General features: G+C 44.7%; 1 long non-coding RNA gene across 2 annotated transcripts; it reads left to right on the forward strand.

Annotated features, from left to right (window-relative positions):
- On the forward strand, window positions 7,167-14,635 carry LOC106508137. Of its 2 annotated transcripts, none has more exons than XR_002339075.1 (3): window positions 7,167-7,833; window positions 13,874-14,066; window positions 14,441-14,635. It is a non-coding gene; the product is annotated as an uncharacterized LOC106508137 (long non-coding RNA). The 2 variants fall into 2 exon arrangements; XR_002339074.1 differs by having other exon boundaries at window positions 13,874-14,036.

The following is a 15,066-nucleotide window of genomic DNA, read 5'->3' on the forward strand; positions in this document are numbered from 1 at the left end:
CACAGCCACAGCAACGCCAGATCCGAGCCGCGTCTGCCACCTACACTACAGCTCACAGCAACACCGGATCCCTAACCCACTAAGCAAGGCCAGGGATCAAACCTGCAACCTCATGGTTCCTAGTCAGGTTCATTAACGCTGTGCCATGACGGGAACTCCCTAAAATCGTATGCATTTTAAATGTACAACGTGATTTGATACACATATGCATGATGAAATGACTGTCACATCACAAGCTAACGCATTTATCACTTCATGTAGTTGCCTTTTTTGGGTGATGAGAAGGGTTAAGATCTCTCTCAGCTGATTTCAAGTGTACATTGCAGTATTGTTATTGTTACCGTATTGTCAACTGTAGTCACCATGCTATGCATTAGATCTTCCAGAACGTAATTCATCTTATAATTGAAAGTTTGACCAACATCTCCCTGTTTTTTCCCACCTTCTAGACCTTGGCAACTACCATTCTACTCTCTGTTTCTGTGAATTCACTTTTTTTTTTTTTCTCTTTTAAGAGTCTACATATGTTCCTGCATTATTTGTCTTTCTCTTTCTGGCTTATTTTCTTACCGTAATGTCCTCCGGGTTCATCCACAGTGTCACAAGGAGCAGATTGCTTTCTTTTATTGTTGCTGCGTAATATTCCGTAGTATATATATCACATTTCTTCATGTATCCATCCATGGATATTTAGGTTGTTTTCCATATTTTGGCTATTGTAAATAAGGCTGCAATGCACACAGGAGTGCAGGTATCTTTTCAAGATACTAATTTTGGGAGTTCCCATCGTGGCTCAGTGGTAATGAACCTGACTAGTATCCATGAGGACACAGGTTCAATCCCTGGCCTCGCTCAGTGGGTTAAGGATCTGGCATTGCCATGAGCTGTGGTGTATGTTGCAGACACGGCTCGGATCTGGCATGGCTGTGGCTGTGGCATAGGCTGGCAGCTGTAGCTCTGATTGGACCCCTAGCCTGGGAACCTCCATATGTTGTGGGTGTGGCCCAAAAAGACAAAAATAAATAAATAAATAAATAAATAAATAATAGGAAATGTCAAGAATAGGTACATGGGGACTGGAAGTAGATTAGTGATGCCCACGCTAGGGATGTTGGGGGGAAATGGAGAGTGACTTTTAATGGATGCAGGGCTTGTCTGGGGTGATGGAGTGTCCTGGAAGTGATTTTGGTGGTGGTCATCTAAGTCTATGAAAAACTAATGAATGGCAACCTCCCTGACCTCTGCCTGCCTTCACCAAGATAGCTCATCTGCACCATGTGAGAGCCCGTGCTGAGAATGGATTATAATGAATCCACTTCTACGTCCAGGAAGTCAAGACACGGTGGACTGATTAACGCTGCACTTTAATTTAAGCACCTTTCACTTATTTAAATTTAAAAGCTTTTGCACGGCAAAGGAAAGGATGGACAAAATGAAAAGACAACCTACTTTGTTGTCTTTTCATTTGGGGAGGGAATCTTTGCAAATGATATGACTGATAAAGCGTTGACATCCAAAATACATAAACAGCTCAGACAACTCAGAAGCAAAAAAACAAACAACTCAAAAATGGGCAGAAGACATGAATAGACAGTTTACCCAGGCTGACATAGGGATGACCAACAGGCACATGAAAAGATGGTCAACATTGTTAATCATTAGAGAAATGCAATCAAACCCACCCTGCAGTATCACCTCACACCTGTCAGCACAGCTATCATCAAAAAGAACACCAATGACAGAGGCTGGCGAGGATGTGGGGGAAGGGGAATCCTTGTCTGCTGTAGGTGGGCATGTAAATTGGTGCAGCTACTGTGGAAAACAGTAGGGAGGGGCCTCAGAAAACTAAAACTAGAACTATCATAAGGTCTAGCAATTCCACTCCTGGCTATATCGCTGAAGAAAATGAAAACACTGGTTCTAAAAGATGCATATGCCCCAGTGTTCATAGCAGCTTTTATTTAGAAAAGCCAGTATATGAAGTAACCCAAGTGTCTACCAACAGATGAACAGATCAAGAAGGTGTGGTATACATATATGCAATATAATACTACTCAGGCATAAAAAAAAAAGTGATTTGCCATTTGCAGCAGCATGAATGAACTTGGAGAGTATTGCACTTAAATGAAATAAATCAGACAAAAATACTGTATGTTGGAGTTCCCGTCGTGGCTCAGTGGTTAAGGAATCTGACTAGGAACCATGAGGTTGCAGGTTCGGTCCCTGGCCTTGCTCAGTGGATTAAGGATCCGGGGTTGCAGTGAGCTGTGGTGCAGATTGCAGACGTGGCTCGGATCCCGAGTTGCTGTGGCTCTGGCGTAGGCCAGTGGCTAAAGCTCCAATTCGACCCCTAGCCTGGGAACCTCCATGTGCTGAGGGATAGGCCCAAGAAATGGAAAAAAGACAAAAAAAAAAATACTGTGTTATCACTTATATGTGGAATCTAAACATAAAACAAATGAATGAATATAACAAGACAGAAACAGACTCGAGAACAAATTAGTAGTTACCCGTGGGGAGAAGGAAAGGGGAGGGATACATAAAATAGGGGTAGGGGAATAAGAGGTACAAACTACTAGGTAGAAAATAAATAAACTGCAAAGAGATATTGTATAGCACAGAGAATACAGCCAATATTTTATGATTAAAAATAAAGATCTTCCTGGTTAACGAATCCGACTAGGAACCATGAGGTTGCGGGTTCGGTCCCTGCCCTTGCTCAGTGGGTTAACGATCCGGCGTTGCCGTGAGCTGTGGTGTAGGTTGCAGACGCGGCTCGGATCCCGCGTTGCTGTGGCTCTGGCGTAGGCCGGTGACTACAGCTCCGATTCAACCCCTAGCCTGGGAACCTCCATATGCCGCGGGAGCGGCCCAAGAAATAGCAACAACAACAACAACAACAAAAAAAAAGACAAAAAAAAAAAAAAAAAAAAAAAATAAAGATCTTCCTTAGCATCATCTTAAGTAATAATATCCATGAAATCACGGTTGTGATGTTCCAGTTACACATTTGTTTAATGCATAGCAATAGAAAACCTCATTATTTGTGAGTTCATGGGCCTGTGTTCTGCTTGGTGGTTCTTACAGCCTCCTCCTTTGTCTCCCAGTCCATACATCTCTGTCAGACAGACACGTCGCAACAAAGCCCTGGTGTTTCCCTGCAGGTCAAGTTCATGTGTTGGCCTGAGAAGGCCATTTGCTTTTCCCACTGCGTGCTTTTTTAACAAGCAATATGCAAAAGAAATCCCAAGCACTTCAGGATTTTCTTCCTGGTCTAGGACTTCCCCAGACTTTATCCTACAAAACTTATTCTGCCCCACCCCGAGGGAGTTGCAAGCTTATGTTTACCTTGGCTTCCAATTCAAAGAACAGTCAAGAGTGAAGAATGAGCAGCATGTTCCTGTTTTAACATTAGTCTTCCAAGGTTGTTACAGTTTTCTCTCTGATAAAGGTAACCAATATCCTCCTGTAGTGGCATATACTTTCATAAGTGTGGAAGCTCTAAAACGCCAGTTCTACCACTAACTTGGAAATCAAACATTTTCTCACACCTGTCTTTAAAAAAAGGAATGCTTGGTTCATCAGAGTTGTATTGTTGGATAATATAAATTATTTTCAATTTTTTTTTTTTTTTTGTCTTTTTAGGGCAGCACACGTGGCATATGATTTCCAGGCTAGCTGTCAAATCGGAGCTGTAGCCACTGGCCCACACCACAGCCACAGCAACACCAGATCCAAGCCGCGTCTGCAACCTACACCACAGCTCATGGCCATGCTGGATCCTTAACCCACTGAGTGAGGCCAGGGACTGAACCTGTGTCCTCATGGATGCTAGTCGGATTCGTTTCCACTGAGCCACAATGGGAACTCCTGATTTCAAAGTTTTTAATGAAATCAATGATGCTAGGTAGCAAATGATTATGGCTTTCTCTTGCATCTATAGGTTTTTCTTTTATTTAACACCTATTTCCCTGAAAAGTTTCATGTAGATCAAATCTTATTTTTTTAAAATTTTTAATAGTTTTAAAAAATTTTTATTGAAATATACTAGCTTTACAATGTTGTGTTAGTTTCAGGTGTACAGTAAAGTGATTCAGTTTTATACATGAATACATATATGTATTCTTTTTTAACATTCTCTTCCATAATAGGTTATTACAAGATATTGAATGTAGTCTGGCTTTTATGAGTTTTCATTTTGTGTGTGTGTGTCTTTTTGTCTTTTAGGGCCACATTGGTGGCATATGGAGATTCCCAGGCTAGGGGTCTAATCGGAGCTGTAGCTGCCAGCTTACGCCACAGCCACAGCAACTCGGGATCTGAGCTGTGTCTGTGACCTACACCACAGCTCATGGCAACACCAGATCCTTAACCAACTGAGCAAGGCCAGGGATCGAACCCACAACCTCATGGTTCCTAGTCAGATTTGTTTCTGCTGCACCACCAGGGGAACTCCCAAATTTTCATTTTTTAAATCAAGATTTCATATGCTCAAAAAAAATTTTATACACTCATCATAATTGATCAAATCTTATTTTAAATTCTTTCAGGGAATTTACTAATGGAAATGCCTGGTGAATCCTTCTGAGGCTGGAAGAATCCTCACATGTTGATATCTTCATATGTCAACTGATCTATTTAATGGGTATGGATTTTTTTTTTTTTAATGGCCATACCCATGGCATATGGAAGTTCCTGGGCCAGGGATTGAAACTGAGCTGCCGCATCACAGCTGTGGCAATGGCTGGATCCTTTTTAAGGATCTGCCCTGGGCTGGGGATAGAACCTGAACCTCTGTAGTGACCTGAGCTGCGGCAGTCGATCCTTAATTCACTGTGTCACAGTGGGAACTCCTTAATAGATATGGATTTAAATTTATTTCCCATAAAACAGAGCACACTTGTAACATACTATTTTGAAAATATTTTGAGTGTCCAAAAATGAATCATTGGCATTAAACATGCATGCTTAACATTCAAAAGTCAACTCCACATCATAATCTTTGAGAAGGTACATCAATAAAGAGCACTAAGTCTGAAGTTCCCTGGGTTAAGGATCTGGCATAGTCACTGCTATGGCTCAGGTTGCTGCTGTGTTGCAGGTTCGGCCCCTGGACCGGGAACTTCTGCATATCCTGGGTATGGCCAAAAATTAAAAAAAAAAAAAAAAAGGCATTTCCCATCATGGCTCATCGGAAACAAATCTGACCTGTATCCATGAGGACACAGGTACAATCCCTGGCCTTGCTCAGTGGGTAAAGGATCCAGCATTGCCGTGAGCTCTTGCTCAGTGGGTAAAGGATCCAGCATTGCCGTGAGCTGTGGTGTAGGTTGCAGACGTGGCTCGCATTTGATATTGTTGTGGCTGTGGTGTGGGCCAGTGGCTACAGCTCCGATTTGACACTTAGCCTGGGAACCTCCATAGGCCTCTGGTGCAGCCCTGAAAAGACCAAAAATAAATAAATAAATAAATAAATAAATAAATTTTAAAGTCCTGAATATGGATGACAAAGATCTAGCTAGCATTTTTTCTTGTCAGTCACATCTACAATAAGCTCTTTTTTTTTTTTTTTTTTTTTGCACGGGCAAGTGGTTCTGATGACACCAGTTGAAGATATGAGCTGTGGATGCCCTAAATTTAAGAGGAAAGGAGTTTGGGTGGAAGTACTTGAACCATTCTTTCCTTGTGGGACAAGTGCGTTATCTGGTAGAATTAATACAGGCTATTGAAGAACAATGTATGGATGAGTTAGGGAGTATCACTTGGCAGGTTCTTTTACTCTGCATAGAGGAAGATGGTTCTCTTTTCTGATTCTCTTTCTATGATCATTTGTGGTGATTTTTTTTTTTTTTTCTGCTGCATGCTTGATGTGGGATCTCAGTTCCCAGACCAGGAATTGAACCCAGGCTGCAGTGGTGAAAGCACCAAGTCCTAACCATTAGACCACCAGGGAATTCCCTTTGGTGAATTTTTTTACATGTCTACCTGTAACTTTTTTTTTCTTTTTTGGCCACCACACAGCACATGGGGTTCCTGGGCCAGGGATCAGATCCAAGCCGCAGCTGTGACTTACACAGCACCAGATCCTTTAACCCACCATGCCAGGCTGAGGATCGAACCTATGTCCTGGTGCTGCAGAGATGCCACCGATAATATGGAGTCGCAGTGGGAACTCTTTCTACCCTGTACCCTTAAGCAGGACAGACAAACGTAGGAAACCCATGAGCCAGAGATTTATCAGAATGGGCTGCAGCTCTCCAGCTCTTTTGTAGCAATGTTCTTGGACCTCTTTGCTCTGTTCTACCCTTGACCTTCGACTTCCTCCTGATCCTTGCTCCTGCTGACTTGCCCTTGTGTCTCAAGTCCCCAGTTTTCACCCCACCTTGAGGACAGATCGGCCTTCAAGTGCTCTTTCCCCAGCTGGGCCCTGGCTCCTCTGCAAGGAAGGGTCAGAGGACTTCAATGCACTGTGAAGGCCAAAGGCCAGCACTGGGAAACCCTTAGGACTGTGTAAGCAGTGATTATGAATAGCCAGGCGCTGTTCTCTCCCTGGTTGTGAAGCAGCCGAGCATGCGTGGCAGAAGCCAAGAATGTATAATGCTTAGGCGTCCTGGATGAGGTCAGACCTGAGCTGGAAGCCTGCTCCTCCGCTCTGCTCTGTGGAGTCTGTGCATTCGCCCTGGAGCCCGTAGGATGACAGAACTACATCGAAGGGACGGTGAAAGCGTTATATAAGATAATGGATGTAGGAATTCCCTGGTGGCCTAGTGGTTAAGGACCTGTCATTGTCACTGCTTTTAAGAACCAGTCACAGTCACCAAGCAGTGACTGTCCTGGGTCACGGCTGTGGTGTGACGCCTGGCCTGAGAATTTCTGTATGCCATGGGAGCAGCCAAAAAAACAAAACAAAACAAAAGATAATCCAGGTAAAACACGGTGGTATCACAGTGCTTGGCAAATTGTTAGGGGACTTGACAAAAAAAATTGTCTTTTTTTTTAGGGCTGCACCCGCAGCATATGGAGGTTCCCAGGCTAGGGGTCTAATCGGAGCTACAGCTGCCGACCTACACCAAAGCCACAGCAATGCCAGATCGGAGTCGCATCTTCAACCTACACCACAGCTCACAGCAACGCTGGATCCTTAACCCACTGAGTGAGGCCAGGGATCGAACCTGCAACCTCATGGTTCCTAGTCAGATTTGTTTCCACTGCACCACGGCAGGAACTCCTGGGACTTGATTCTAATGTAGTTATGATGGTGTCATTGAAACCCATGTCACCCTGGAGAAAAAAATGGCTTCCAGAAGAGGCCTTTGAAGAGGCAGCAAAAATGAATGGTGAAGAGTATACACCGTGGAGCTTCATTGCCTGGATTCAAATCTCAACTTTCACCACTTACGTGACCTTTTAATGAGGTTACTTAGCATCTTTGCATCTCAGTGCCATCGTCTGTAAAATGGGGACCAGAGGAAGAAGAAAAAAAGAAGAGGAGGAGAAGGAGGAGGAAGGGCTCTACCCCTTGGATTGTGGCGAAGTGTCGGTGACTTAGGGTCTATGAAGTCAACCCACATGTCCTAAAGTGCATCCTTTCTGTGAGACTCTTGACAAAAATACCTAACTCTCTCTAATTGTAAGGACACATCAGACGAACCCGAATTAAAGGACAGGCTAAACAATAACTGGGCTGTACTCCTCAAGCAGGTCAGCATCATGCAAGATAAATGAAGGTTCAGAAATGGTCCAGATCAAGGAGACGTGACAACTAAATGCAGCGTGTGATGCTTGGATGGCTTTAACCAACTGGGCCACATCTGACTCGGGGCTGGAAATCAGGTAATCGTATTACAAACTTTGTTAAATTTTTGATTTTGAAACATTTACTGTGATTATGTAAGAGAATGTCCTTGTTCTTTGGAAATGCTCCCCGAAGTATTTAGGAGCAAAGAAGAATTTAGAAAGTATGTAAAGTCCTTAGAACAATGCCTGGCACGGAGCAGGACATGAGTGTTTGCTGTTATTTTCTCACTGAAGTTTTTCAGTGCTGAATTCTATATAGTATCAAACCGTGCTCCTGTGACCTTCACTAACAATGTTGCAGGAAACTGGCTAATCTCACTGCTTTTTCTCTTCCTGTTTCCCAGCCTATGGTTGGGGAGCTTAAGCAGTCCTAGAAAATACAGAAAAGCTGCAAGGAGCTTCCTTTGCTCAGATAGATGATCTCTTAGTTCCTCTGGGTTCATCCCACCCTCTCTACCTCCCTCTATGCCCCTTTTAGGAGCCTCATTGTGCATTTGGATTGTGGAAGGTGAGCCCACCTGTGGTCCCTAGACCAGGTGGGGGTGGATCAGATGCATCGGTCCCAGCAGAGCAACCCTGCTTCTTGGCACTAAGAGAGCTGCTCAGCGGAGAGAAATGAATGTTTGCAAAGAAGACTGTCCCCCCAAGAGATGCTCTTTAAATGCCTGACTATGGTCCCCTTTCCCCTTGATAGGTGAGATAAGCAGGTGGAACATGGGGGAGAAGGTGTTAAAATAAAGATGTCCATCTTGCCACAATAAACCTGTATTCAGCCGTGAAAAAAGATGTCCATCTAAGCCATGTGCTGGTTCCCAATCTTTATGTGAGTAGCTCCATGGGGACCAAGGCAGCTAGACAAGGGAGCGGTCTTTCAAAACCCTTGTCAAGAATGGATGGTTCAATCCTGAACCCAGCCCTCGAGGACTTTTACCTTGTGGTGATAGATTGAATGATGGGGGGTTACTTAGCTGCTCCTACATGAAACACAGTGAAATGGGCTTCACTGTGGTTGAGGTCAGCATTGTATATGGGTGTGTCAATAGCCTGGGGTCCTGCCCGCTTGAACCACAGTGAGGTCTTTAGGATACATGGGATAAAAAACAAAGAAAACCCCACCCACAATCAAACATGCTTCGTGTGGTTTTACACCTCCATGGAGGCAGGACTGTCAATGGGGAGGCTTAAAAAAAAGTGGTTTGGCCCGACTCAATTTGGATATACCTGGAGTTCCCACTGTGGCTCAGGCCGTGGATGTGGCGTTGCTGTGAGCTATGCTGTAGGTTGCAGACGAGGCTCAGATCCTCATTGCTGTGGCTGTGGCATAGGACAGCAGCTGTAGCTCCGATTCAACCCCTAGTCTGGAAATTTCCATATGGTGCAGGGGTGGCCCAAAAAGGCAATAATAATAATCATGATAATTATAATTATTATTTGGATATACCTGAGAAGAGTGAGGGAGACATTGCTCCTAGAAGTTGTGTTGGCTGCAAAAACAGGAGGATGTGTTTCTTGGGTGGCAGGACCATCTGCCAGAATGATGGAAGGCAATATCTTCCAGAGACTGAGATGGGAACGCCAGTGATTTTCAACTGTGCACTGGCTGACACTGCCTCCTTCATGCATTGCAAAATATGATTAAGCTCCTACAAGGTGCTGGACACTCTTTCTAGGGGTTGACAAATCAGTAATAAATACGTGCATGTCCGATTCTTGTTAAGTCCTTTGAATAGCCAAGGAGAAAGTCTTGGTTAGGAATTGAAAGGTCTTTCATGCCTGTCTCTAATGTATTAAAAGTGAAAGCAGGGAGTTCCCATCGTGGCTCAGTGGCTAACGAATCTGACTAGGAACCATGAGGTTGCAGGTTCGATCCCCGGCCTTGCTCAGTGGTTTAAGGATCTGGAGTTGCCGTGAGCTGTGTAGGTTGCAGATGTGGCTCAGATCCCGTGTGGCTGTGGCTGTGGTGTAGGCCAGTGGCTATAGCTCCCATTCGACCCCTGGCCTGGGAACCTCCCTATGCTGCTGGTGCGGCCTTAAAAAGACAAAAAAAAAAAAAAAAGGTGAAAGCAGACTGTAGGCTTAGTAGTCGTCTGGTAGTACCCATGTAGCTGGAATTAATAACCTTGTTTATTTTCATTTACTTATTTATGACTTCCTTTATTCATTTGCTTATTTAACCATAGGTATTGAGAGCTTCCCTACCACGTGCCAGGTTTGTTTCAGGTGATGTGCCAGACTGCCCTGGCAAAGCTGACAGGAGCCTCTGTGCTCAAGGACCCTGTGTTCTAGGGAAGAATAAAATATGCAGTATTTCAGGTGGTGACACGTGTTATAAAGTAAAACAAAGGATTGGAATTCCCGTCGTGGCTCGGTGGTTAACGAACCTGACTAGCATCCATGTGGACGCAGGTTCAATCCCTGGCCTTGCTCAGTGGGTTAAGGATATGGCGGTGCAGTGAGCTGTGGTGTAGGTGGCAGACTTGGCTCGGATTCCACGTTGCTGTGGCTCTGGCGTAGGCTCGTGGCTACAGCTCCGATTAGGCCCCTAGCCTGGGAGCCCCCATATGCTTTGGGTGTGGCCCTAAAAAGACAAAATAATAATAATAATAATAATAAAACAAAGGAGGCTGAGGGGAGTGAGGAGAGGGATGTTTTGTTCTTCTATCCATTTAGGTTGGTCTTGGCAAGGGGTCTTGTTTTCCATTTATACCAATGATAAGACACATCCTTTGGAAATAAAATTTAAGTTGAAAGCCAAATTCATTTAAAAAGAGTTATAAATAGAAAATTGTTCAGCAAGGTGGTAGGCAAATAATTGACATTTGGGACACGTTATGAGCAGTTCCTAGGGGGAGAGCGGACGTGACTGTGTGGGCTGAGCAACACGGGACAAGAACATGTGGAAAGTCGCTGACCAAGGATTGACTATCCTGCCTGCTTACATCAATCCCTGCCCTTACAGGGTGGTTGCAATGCTCCCCAGATATGAGACATGGAGAGGAGACGGGTACTTCTTTGCCACATCCCGCCCTGCCACGTCGTTCCCACCACCAGCCCTTTATAAGCAGAATACCTCCTCAAATCGCAGCTGATGCCACCCTGAGCTCAGGCCATGTGCTTTGGATGCCCTGATCAATCTCGCTTACTTTCTTGACTTGGCCTTGTGTGTTCCTCTCTCAGCAAACCTAACAGTTACTTTAAGGCAGTGGTTTCAAGCATTGGCTGAGCGTTAGAATCACCTGGGAGTTTTAAAAAATTCCCGATGGTCAAAACGCTCTCCAGGCTAAATGTATCAGACAAGTGGCCGAGCATTGCACAGTGGGTCATTTTCTGGAGAAATGGAAGTAGAAGTGGATGCAGACTCAGATAGCAGGCAGGATGGAGGTGGGGGTCCAGACAGAGAGCTGGAAGAGGGGGGTGAAGCCAGCCCACTGAATGGTGAGACACCCCCCAACAACCACCAGCAGCACCCTTCACCTCCCATGCTCCCCAGACACCAGTCTGAATTGTGTACCCCACACAGAGGCTGGACAAACCTTCTTTGGAGAAATTGCGTGGGACCAAGGAGAATAATTTGCAAATAATGATGTTTGGGGTACCCGCTGAAGAAATTGGCTTCCTACTCAAACATAACCAGTAAAACACACCCTTTGGCATACCCTTCCCTGCCCAGAATCACAGTTTCTAAGTTTCTCTTTTTTTTTTTTTTTTTTTTTTTGCTTTTTAGGGCTGCACCCACAGCATATGGAGCTTCCCAGGCTAGGGGTCGAATTGGACTTGTAGCTGCTGGCCTATGCCACAGACCTATCAGTGCAGGATCTGAGCTGTGTTTGCAACCTTCACCACTGCTCACAGCAACACAGGAGGCTTAACCACTGAGCAAGGCCAAGAATGGAACCTGTGTCCTCATGGATGCTAGTCAGATTCGCTAACCTCTGAGCCAGGACGGGAACTCCCCGAACAGTTTCTAATCAGCTTTCTGCCCAAGGGCTGCAAGAAGGAAGTCCCAGATCTACACACAGTTAATTGAGTTTTAAGAAGCTGGTCATACCAGTGTTCACTGCAGCACTATTTATAACATCCAAGACGTGGCAGCAACCTAAACGTCTACGGACAGATGAATGGATAACAAAGGTGTGGTATATTTATACAATGGAATATTACTCAACTATAAAAAAGAATGAAATAACGCTCTTTGCAGCAGCATGGATGGACCTAGAGATTATCATACTAAATTAGCCAGAGAAGGACAAAAATCATATATCACTTATACGTAGAATCTAAAAAAATGATGCAAATGAACTTATGCACAAAACGGAAATAGACCTACAGACATAGAAAACAAACTTATGATTACCAATGTGGGGAAGGGATAAATTAGAAGTTTGGGATTAGATCCTGCTGAGTAGCATTGAGAACTTTGTCTAGATACTCATGTTGCAGCAGAACAAAGGGTGGGAAAAAAAATGTAATTGCAATGTATACATGTAAGGATAACTTGATCCCCTTGCTGTACAGTGGGAAAAAAAAAAAAAAGAAATCAAGGAGCATCCTACACTTTGCATAGTACCACACCCATCAGACCAGATAAATGCATTTTCATCTATCATTTAGTAAGTCAAAATAAAATTGGTATAACAAAAATAAAAAAAAAGTTTGGGATTAATATAACTACTCCACAACATATAAAATAGATAATCAACGAGGTCCTACGGGATAGCACAGGGAACTATACTCAGTATTTTGTAACAACTTATAAGGGAAAAGAATCTGAAAAAAAAAATGTATGTACAACCAAATCACTTTGTTGTCTACCTGAAACCACCCAGCACAGTAAATCAACTAAACTTCAATAAAAATAATTAACTAATTTTTTAAAAACGTTGGCCACAACAGTCGTTTGGAGCGATGGTCCTGTAGTGAATCAAGCAGGCAGTCATGTTACCGCTAGGCTGGTGCTGTGTTACTGGTGGTTGGTGCCACTCAACTGGTCCGCCATTGCCGTGTGCTGGCTCTCAGGGCAATCACAGTAACTACAGTGTGCCTGGCACTAGGCTCAGATCTTTATCTGTTTTGCTCAATGCTTGCAACACCTCTGCGAGGAAGAGGCTGTTAGTTCCTCATTTACAGGTGAGTAAGCAGAGGCACACGCAGGTGAAGAAACTTGCGAGCTGGGATTTGGATCAAGGCAGTTTGGCACCAAAGTTCCTACACGTCACCAGCATCACGCTGCCTCCAGTTGGGCATGAATTTCTAGACTCTCTCTCTCTTTCTAAATATGTGTATCTGTTTTCTCTCTCTCTCTCTCTCTTTTTCTCTCCTTCTTTCTTTCTTTCTCTTTCTTTTGTCCTTCCTTCCTCTCTCTCTCCCTCTCTCTTTCTCGCCCTCTCTTTTTCTCTCTCCCTTCCTTCCTTTATTTCCTTCCTTCCTTCCTTCCCTCCCTCCCTCCCTCCCTCCTTTCTTTCTTTCTCTCTTTCTCTCTCTCTCTTTTGTCCTTCCTTCCTCTCTCTTTCCCTCTCTCTTTCTCTCTCTCCCTTCCTTCCTTTCTTTATTTTCTTCTTCCTTTCCTTTTTTCTTCCTTCCTTCCTTCCTTCCTTTCCAAACACCCCCTGTTTTCTATAGGCTACACTTGCCTTAAAGAAATAGACGTCCTGGGAGCTCCTGTGGTGGCTCAGCAGTTAACAAACCCGACGAGCATCTATAAGGACACAGATTCAATGCCTGGCCTCGCTCCATGGGTTAAGGATCTGGCATTGTTGTGAGCTGTGGCGTAAGTTACAGACGTGGCTCAGATCCTGCGTTGCTGTGGCTGTGGCGTTAGCCAGAAGCTACAGCTCTGATTTGATCCCTGGCCTGGGAACCTCCATGTGCCATGGGTGTGGCCCTAAAAAGCAAAAAAAAAAAAAAAAAAAACACCTAAACCCAAAAAACAGACATCCCAATCTCCCTGACCAGCTGTTTAAAGACCTCCTTGGCCCCACCCGCCTCACTTTTCTGGTGTCATCTCCTGCTACATCTCTGTGTCGTGAGTGTTCCAGGCAAAGTGGATTTTCTTTAATTCATGCCTTTGTGTCTCCAGGTGCTTTTTCCTTCCTTGGCCTGGAATCGTTGCAGGAGAGGGGACCCCTTCCATGGTCTGAGAATGCGCCTTTAACACTTGGAAATGAACCGTCCGAGGAGACACATGCGCTGACAAAGCAAGAGACTTTCTTGGGAAGGGGCACCGGGCCAGAGAGCAGCAGGTGAGGGAACCCAGGAGAATAGCTCTGCAGGTGGCTCACAATCTCTGGTTTTGCAGGAATGGGATTAGTTTCCAGGTTGTCTCTGGCCAGTGGTCTTCTCTCAGCCCATATTTGGTTTTGCTCAGGGTCCTTCTTGGTGGCACACAAACCTCTCAGTCAAGATGGATTCCAGGGTCAGCGGTTTGGGGAAGTTGGTCGTCTCCCCCCCATTGGCCCCTCCCATATCCTCCCAGTTAGTCTTCAGGGCACCATCATGTTCCTTATCAGGGCCTCCTGCTGCGAGAAAACACGTGCAAGTGGCTCTTATCTATTATCGTGCCAGGGCAGGATGGGTGGTTTCAGTCAATGGTCCACTAACAGCATCCCTTTTAATCATTTATGTTGTTTTTCTGACTCCACTCTAGCTCCTTCAGGTCAAAGTCACCAGGACCTGCTCAGTATGCCCATGGGATCTGTGTACCTCTGGTGCTCTGGAGAGCGTCTCTGCTGTTTCCACCTGCCCAGCATAGTCCCTCCCTTTTTCTGCCACCATTCTTGCTCTCTCACTGCAGAAACTGATTTAGGAATGACCTTGAGACTTGTCAACTAAAAAAATAAAATACAACCTGAAAGTTGAGAGTTTAGTTTTATTGGGGGTGAGATTTAAGTTTTATTTGGGGTGAAATTAGGACTTAAGCCTGGGAGACAGCATCTCAGGAAGCCTTGAGAAACGCTCCGAGAGGCGAGGGAGGATGCTAGGATATATGAGTTTTTGCAACAAAGGGAGGGTGGTAGGAACAAAAGATTTACAGAAAACCGAATTTACAGAAGATTTCTAGAAAACCAGTTTCTATGGGAAGATGCCAGGGTCTTGGCTTCTTGGAACCACTTCTTGGATGTGCCCTGCAGCTGTGGACCAGTCTTCTTTGTGTCTTTCCTAGGTTCCCTCAGGGCTCGCTGGCCCTGGGAGTGGCTGTTCTCACTGGTGACCATGACATCTTTTGTTTTGTCCACTAACTACAGCGCAGGAGGCAGTATTTCAGGTAGCCCT

This window comes from Sus scrofa, chromosome 15 (genome assembly GCF_000003025.6).
Source record: "Sus scrofa isolate TJ Tabasco breed Duroc chromosome 15, Sscrofa11.1, whole genome shotgun sequence".
NCBI lineage: Eukaryota > Metazoa > Chordata > Mammalia > Artiodactyla > Suidae > Sus > Sus scrofa.